This window comes from Halyomorpha halys, unplaced genomic scaffold, assembly GCF_000696795.3.
Source record: "Halyomorpha halys isolate HHAL.00 unplaced genomic scaffold, Hhal_1.1 Scaffold425.1, whole genome shotgun sequence".
Taxonomy (NCBI): Eukaryota; Metazoa; Arthropoda; class Insecta; order Hemiptera; family Pentatomidae; genus Halyomorpha; species Halyomorpha halys.
Window position 1 is genome coordinate 37081 of NW_027114575.1, and position 9081 is coordinate 46161.

General features: G+C 28.6%; 1 protein-coding gene across 1 annotated transcript in view; it reads left to right on the forward strand.

Annotated features, from left to right (window-relative positions):
* Nucleotides 1-9081, forward strand: part of LOC106682581 (sulfotransferase 4A1) — a 15805-nt gene that overhangs the window by 522 nt on the left and 6202 nt on the right. The gene's annotated exons all lie outside the window — the stretch shown is intronic.

Sequence of the window (9081 nt, forward strand, 5' to 3'; positions counted from 1 at the left end):
GATAATTATATATCTATGTAATTAATTCATTCACTTATTGATATCAATCCAAACATTTTATATACATATATGTTTGTTACAAATATATGTTTTAGTATATATTATAATTTATAAAATACAATAAATTCTTGTAACAGCTTACATATTATAGTATGTAATAATTCCCTAGATTTCAAAATTAAAAATAAACTGTTTTAGAAATTTGATTTATTGCTTGACAATAAAATTTACAGGAGAAGTTGTATTTAAAACGATAATTTTAAGAAAAATACTTTGGCGTTTCGAAAACTGAAAGTAGTAGACGAAGTCTGATGAAATTGGCATTTATATTTATGTATACTTATGCCAATGGTGTTTATACATCTTGGGTGTGAATATATATATACCCACACACCTGTAAAAGATTTGATTAAGGAACATCAACCTGCCATTCAAGATGTATATATCTCCCTTCTAATTCCTTGTGTTGTTTAAATACACGCACAATGAGTTTTATTTCAGTCTGTTACTTTTTTATCTTCTAAAGGGTATTTATATTTATACAACTTGGATTCAGAAATTTGATTGAAATCTCGGATTTTAATAAGGTGTCGATAAAACACATAACGTAATAATAATGTATGAAATAATAAATGGTTCAATATTAAGGAACAATCTCACTTTCCTTTACAACCCTAATTATTTTTTTTAACTAAAATAAAACAAAAATTCGAGGAGCAAGTATGCTGGAAGAGGAAAATTTTAAATGATTAATTCATTTAAACATTGAGTAACTTGCCTACAATATTACTGCAAAAGTGGATTCTTTGGAAAAAAATTCGAGAAACTCAATTATGGAAAATAATAGTAACATTTTTAATGGGAATAAATCAGTTGTTTTAGAAACCAATAACCCAATAATTTTATGAGCTTAAAGGTTTGTCTTCAATACCTTTGTTGATTTAAAACGATCATTATTTTTAAGACCTTAAAAATATTTCGAGCTATAGAAAATTAGGTTCCATTTAAACGAATTGAAGAAATGCATGTCATACTTAATTGTAAAAAATAATATGCTACTGACAAATTCATGTGCATCTTGTTTATATTGTTAATTATCATACTATCACACATCAGTGCCAATTTTCTTTTAATACTAATTTACAATCAGTATTAAATTGTAATAATAGGAACAACAATAATAGGAACTGTAAGTTCCTATTACTTTCATATTTTAATTTTTAAAAAAGTATTTCACTCTATATTTTTATCAATTTACATATATAGTTTTAAGAAATTTACATAGCTACTATTTTTTTTTTTTTACTTTTTTTTAATTATCTTCATATTCATTTCTAGTTTTATCTAATATTGACAATTATTTATCCCTTTTAAATGTAACCATTGGCCTCTTCTTTTGTTGTTAATTTCAAGTGTTTATTTTTTTAATATTTTAGATTTTTTTTTAATTTAATATTACACAACATTTAAAATCATTTTCGTTTAGTTTTTAATCCCTTCTGCAATTTCTTTCATAGTTTTAAACTGTTTTTTAGAAGTTTAATTGTATATTTGAATATTCATTAGGGATTTGCATATTTAACAGTTCTTTTTTTATTACATATGGTATATTCTGCCATATTTTTTTAATACGTGAAAATTTGGCTGCTTGCGAGGGACGCAGTCCGCTATATCACTGGGTTAGGAAGCTACACATGTTACCTGAATCGAGAAATTTTATTACTGGAGAAACACTATAAAAAAAGAAGTAAAAGAATTATGTTTTTAAATAAAACTATAAAATATTAATGATACTGTTAATTACGTAAGTTAACACGGAATTCCATATCGTACTGGACTAATTCAATACGTCAGCTGTAGACTAATAATCTAAAATAATTTTAGATTATTAGTCAAAAATTATTTTATTAAAATAAAAATGTTGTTCTTAAAGAGAAAAATGTATTTAATGAAGAATTAGATAATAAAATAAATTGGCGAATTAAATATAAAAATATAATTGTAAACTATTGAAATGATCGATATATCTTTTAAAAAAACATCGGTATATTCATATATCGTTTCGATTTCCCAGCTCTAAACACAGGCCACATATATGCGGCTAAAGTATGGATTTCATAGCCCGCATATATACGTTTGGAGGTGGACACTCCTCTCACTGCCGCATATATTGGTTGGGGCCTTTAAAGGGTTAATTATAGGACAAAAAACTGGTCAACTGTTGGTGTTCTAGGAGCCGGGGCGGACCTTCATCGAGAAGTTTTGATAACTAAGATCATTAGAAAAATAATCTAAACGAAATTTAGATAATATGTAATTGACTTTCGAGACTCGAGTTACACCAAATATTTACGATTGAATATCGTTTAGATATTTAATATTAGATTTTAGGTAAGCACTTAAACAGTTAAATTATTATTGTGCTCAATCGCTAAACAAACAACAAAAATTGAATGTTTAGTATAAAAAATGTATCAAATTACCTAATGAATAGGGGGGGGGGAGGAGGGTGATATAATATTTATTAAACTATAGTTTTTTTTCTTGTTTGTCAAATATCGAATTTATGTCGATGAAATTTATTATCAGTATTTCAATTCATACCATTTCTTGAAATATTCTTAATTAACCCATTAACTTTTTCTACTTCACGATTACTTTCATAACGTCGGAATATTTTAGATCTTATCAAATTATATAAAGTGGCATTACTCAGCTCTCAAATAGAGTAATTCAGATAATTAGACAGTGAATAACTTTCAGAAATTTTCAAAATTTACTGTTGCTTTTCAATGTTCAAATCAATATTTATAATATAAGAAGATGGTGAAGGTTGCGGTTAAAAAAGAACAAATTGTTTTTATCTACTTTACTACTTAGTTTACTAACTACTTTACCACTTAGTTTACTAACTACTTTACTACTTAGTTTACTAACTACTTTACTACTTAGTTTACTAACTTAGTTTACTAACTACTTTACTACTTAGTTTACTAACTACTTTACTACTTAGTTTACTAACTACTTTACCACTTAGTTTTTAACTACTTAATTACTAGATTTTAACTACTTTTGGGAATTAAATAGTTAAAAACTATTTGTTCTTTTTTAACCACAACCTTGACCATTTTATTGTATTTCAGTTTTACAGTAAACTATGTATATATAAATATTTATAATAATTTAAGCTTTTAAAATGATTATTACAATAATGTATTATTTAGATGAAAGTATTACCTAAATGTTTTTCTGATATAAAATCCTATCAATTAACTTTTAACCATGTTAGTCTTTCTGAAACTTATTCTTCTATTAAGACTGTATATATTTCAGTAAAGTTGTTAATCGACGAGTCAGTGAATAATTAACAGCTCATCTCATACAGACGGCATCATGAAGTGCGATTCATTCATCATAGTTGGATAGATTAAATATTGATAAGCTCATCAACTCATTAATAATCTTGTATTTATTTTTTCAAAAACTTTTAAAATAAATATAACAATGTTTTTTCATATTGATGCATCCATCATATCTATCAATTTTTTTTATGCAACGAGTTCACAGATTAATTTTAAAGAAGGAAGGGATAAAATGTATTAATATTAAAAGTAAACATAAAAAAAAACATTAATATTGTTTTCAACTATTTTTATTTTAAGTCAGAGTTCAAGATTCATCGGGAGGAGGCTGTTTAGTTTTAAATTCATCACACAAAAGCGGCCCATTAAATTTTGTCCAAAAAAAATTTTGTCCAGCCATTTTGTTATGAAAAAAATAAAATAAATTTTACTTATAAGGGAACATTACCGTAACATTTAATAAAATTCATTTCAAAATATATTATTTTTTTTAATTAGAAAAAGTTTTTAACTGCACCAGTAGCGTGTCAAAAAGAAAGACGGTAAACAATTAAAAATTAAAAATAAAATAATCAATTCTGTAAAAAGTAAATATTGACGAAAAGCGGCCGAAAAATCACCTCGCACTTATGGTGTCTAGTCCTGTCTCCTGGCATCCTTACCACATACCAGCCTCACGTCACCATTAGCAGTTAAAGGATTTAATTATTTACTTAATATTTTATGTTTCAATCAGATAGAGTTCATAAATAAGCAATAATAAAATAATTGGAGTAATTCATTGTAAAATTGAACAAAACATCTTTAAGTAAAAATAAATGACAAATTTACTTTATGGAATTATAAAAGCAAGCGAACATTTTAACTGATAACAAAGCGATAAATTAATCACAAAACACAAATACTTAAAAAAATATTTTTGTCAACACTTTTCAAATGATCATTAAATCTAATCTTTTCTCACTATTTCCCTGTGTTTTCATCTCTTTTATGCCAATTCATGGCAATTTTGAGATCTGATGAGTATTTTCTTTTTTTTTTTATTTCTTCCTTTAGGGAGAGACTTGATAATCTAGAATTAATGATAAACAAAAATGCGGTTTAATGAATTAATTGTTTTTTATGGATTTAATTAAAACATAATTAATTAAATTAATATTAATAAACACACACATGAGGAGTGACGGTAGGAGCGTGGTAACGCGCCTGTCTGTCAACCCATAGATTGCGAGTTCGAGTCCCCGGCCCTATCCGGAATTTTTTCAAGCTTATAACTATGCAATTCTCACTCACAACCTCCCCCCGGGCATTTGTGGCTCTCACAAAAATAGGCGGGTGACGGACCCATCCTATGGAAAACCACGTCAAGAAACGCACGATGTATTTCCTAAGTACATCGCACGAGGACTAGGATTAACACGGTCTGTCGCGCCAATAAACAAACAAACAATTAAAACATGGCAAGGAATTACTAGTTCTAGATCAACGTTTGTATTTTGGTGAGAAATCACATTCAACAACCATCTTTTTTCCTCACTCCGAGACTGGGTGTGTCCTAGGAGGGTCTTCCGAGCTCAGTGTCGACTCACGGCTAGTTACAAAATAATTAATTATCTGCCATAGTGATACTTGAACTCAGGCCTGGAGATAAGTGCCTTACTATACTAACCCACTTCAGGGCCCTGTTTCATAATAAAGTACAAACTAATACTATTAGTCTTGTCGATTTAACTTAATACAATTACACTAACTTGTACAATAGTAACTTGTGCTTTAGTACTTTTTAACTCCTGTAATATCATTAATAGTACTCCCTATTATGAAAAAAATAAGTATTAGTGTAATTAACACGTTGTTTCTATACTTCTATTTTCAACTAATACTATTAGCTTTCATTATAAAACAGGGCCCTGGTGTCCAATAACCCATCTCCTGTCCTACACTTTCAAAATTCAAAAGTTCGGGAATCTCGTATTTGAAAACCTACGGAAAAAAATATATGGAATTTTCAACTAAAGTCATAATATCCACCTTGGGAAAGTTATTATTTAAAAATTCTTATTGGAGCACATCATGTAGATAACTTAAATTTTTATTGAAAATGTTGATTTGTTACACATAGCTAAGAGAGGAAAATGTAAGTATTGAAACCTTTAGTTTGGACAAGTATAAATGTCATTATTTGATAGAAAACTCCTCGACTATAATTAAATGTTTTATTCAACTTGCGTAAATTTAAAATCAATACTTTTACCTATTAAGTTAAGAAATTGATATTATACTTATATAATGTTAAAACACACACATTTATATTTGTCAAGTTTCTAAAATTTATGAATAATAAAGTTTAAGTTACTTATAAAAGTATTTTAAGATTTTTCAAACCACAATAAATAATATATTTATTTCGCAAAACCCATTCAGTCACTTAGAAATTTATAAGAAGGGAAAAATTAATGGTTCAACAAATGTTGTTTTAACATAACATCTATCATTTATAGTAAATAGTTAAAATTTATAACAGTTTCTTTAATGCCACTAATTGTAAATAAATAAATAAAAAAAAAGAAGAAAGATATAAGGCATAAGGAGGTCATATGACCAATAAAAGAATGGAGCTATTCACTGCACTGATTTCTCTCAGAGAAAGTAGATACGATTCAGAATGTCGTTATATTTGATGGACGTCTAGGTAATATTGAATTGCTATAATAGAATTATTAAAACTATAAATTCTATTTTTAATACCTGACTCTGCTTAATACATGTAAGTGTTTAATGGCGGAAAGTAGAAATAAGTAAAGGAATTACAACAGACAGTAAGACAAAGTAGAAATATCGTTTAATTATAAATTTAATTGTCCACTTAGTCAACTTGTTCACATTGATATTCAAAAATTTTCTCTTACATTTTCAAAAATGTTGTTCTGACATCATTAGTATGTTTTGAGGATTCTTAAGACCTTTCATTTCCGGAACGTTTTGGTTGACAATCAAAATATCAAAAGACTCAAGATATTGCAAATAAAAAAAAACACTCTACGAATTATTTCTCATGAAGTATGTTTTGCTGTTTTTGTGACAATTAAAGGACCAGCTGCAAGAAGCAATGTATTTATATTCACTATAAATGAATGTTTTATACATAAGATAAGTATGGCTACCACGCAGGGTAGGTATGAAGGGTTTCCAAAATAAATGCAAACACTTAAATACAAGAATGAATGGAATATGGTCCGGGTGCGGTCAAATTTTTACCGCACCCGGACCATATTCCATTCATCTATACACACGGTCAATCAATAATCTTCCATTAAATACAAGAATGTTAATGACTTGCGGGTCCTCTTATTGTATACTGTAGTATCTTAGTTTGGTTTTCACCGTCTTACAACCTCCTTTTGTAATTATTTTGACTTTTGTCAATTACATAATAACATATGAATTTCGATTATTATACTCATATTTACTTATTGCTATCCAACGAATTTGTTTTTAAGATTATGATGGTTCAATTATTGATGTTTCAAAATTGTTTTGTCCAATGAAACTGAACAATAAAATAGAGAAAAATTGCGTCTAAATAGGAACTTAATTTTTCTTCTTGGCTAGAATTGAAATGGGAAACAAAAGAGTTTCAACATGAAAACTGAGTTCTCAATTTACAATACCTTAATCTTTAGATTATTTCACACAGATATTTTTAAGAGTACCTACATCAGTAGATTCCAGTCAGGCCATTGATTCACAAACATAATACATTTTATCATTTACTGTGCAATTCCTTTAAACATAAGAATGTTGTAAGACTAATATTAGATTTTGATTTAAGCTTTATTGTATAATAATGACATCGGGCTGTGACCCAAGATTCAAAGCAATGCGTTCTTCCGTCACAAGATATTTTCCCATACCTATTCTGGTCTGCCTTATCTCGCCATCATTTCAGTAAGTTGTGAGGATTTCAGATTATCAGCGATAAGCAATGACGCCACAACTTGAAGTCGCTTGTCAGCTTTCACCAACACATTACGGCAAATTATGCAACTGGCAATTTCACGTAGTACTTCCTGTTCTTTGAATTATATCCATTGATCAATAGTGGGACTTATACACTAGATGGTTTCGCTAGTCAAGAAATAGAGCTACTTTTTTAGCTTATCTAATATATTCAAAACTTTACAACCGGCTAATGTGGTGTCTAGAATTAAAATGATGTGAAAGAGTAGGGATCGAATAAACACCACAGTAAAAGTAGGAAATGCCACGAGCCCCGCATCTAGTTCTTAAAAATTGTTCATTCCCTGCCACTTAAATTGAGGTTTTTATTGTCCTAATTGATAATGCACGTATGTCTCAACCAAATACATCGAAGCGTACTATAACCTCTTACAGCAGAAGAGTCTTGGAAGCACCAAACTTTGTCAATGCTTACCAATAGCACTTGGAATAAAGCCTATACGACGAACTTGTACAATTCGCCCAACTGTTCGAAACCATTTTGGCTGCTGTTGTAAATAACGAAAAATAGGAGCCTGTAGGACTAAAATTTTGTAAACTTATAAATGTAAATTAGTTTCGTTTCCCAAATATAGAAATATTCTACGAATTCATTATATTCATCATACGTGTCTGTATTGATTACGAAATGCATCGGAGAATATTATTTTTCGACATTAAATCCTGTATGTAGTAAGTTTGTGTGCATGAGAGACAAACAATTCCAAGATAGAACAACAAAAAGAGTATATCAAGCCCTGATAATAATGTCTTTAATAAGTTAATTAACGGATTTGACCAAATATTCTATTGATCCTGGAATTGTCATGTTTTTGTTATATGTTTTTTTTTTTTTTTTCTCTCTTAACTCGGAGTCTTAAATTTAGATTCCTAGTTCTTATTAAAATGTAAAATATTTGATTATTTTAGATGCAGCTAACTATTTCTTGTGTGGTATAAGAGAAATTACTAACATAATGATTTCAAATAAAATACCAGTTCTATGTACATGAACACGTGACATAGAATGACACAATCAGAGTTAAAGATTTTTGACTTAATTACTTATAAAAATCTAATAGATATTTAAGAAAACTAATTAAATTATATATGCTTGGACTGGAGAAATGAATCAACTTATCGTCTTTTTATCTTCTTCAACCACTTTCATAGATAAAAGAGCAATTTACACCTCAAATATGGCCAGAATAATGCTGCCCACAATTTTTACATCTATACTAAACATACATTTTTTTGTCTTAACAAGGAGTTATGCAGCATAAGAATAGGAGGATAGTCAGAATAGGAGAGGGTTGTTACAGATTTAAAGAAGAGCTCACTACACTCAAAAATGTTCCTTGGTCACCTCTCATATGACATGCGACGACTGGAGTGTTAGTGGGCAATAAGCATAAAAGCTGATTTACTTTAATATCTATCTTAAAGATAAATGACTAAACAACAAATTAGATAAAGAAAATAATGACAAACCAAAATTAATATTTAAACACAAATATATATTTATGCACAGTGAGGCGACTGCACTCAACGTCTTCAATTAAGAAAACCTGTAAGTAGGTACCAGTCCGACACCTTTATCTCTATCTTTGGTATATTACATGACTATACATATATATATATGCGCATGTGGGTATTTCTGTATACATATTTTTATATTTCAAACTACTGAACGAAGCACTTACTATATAGGTTTAAGGAA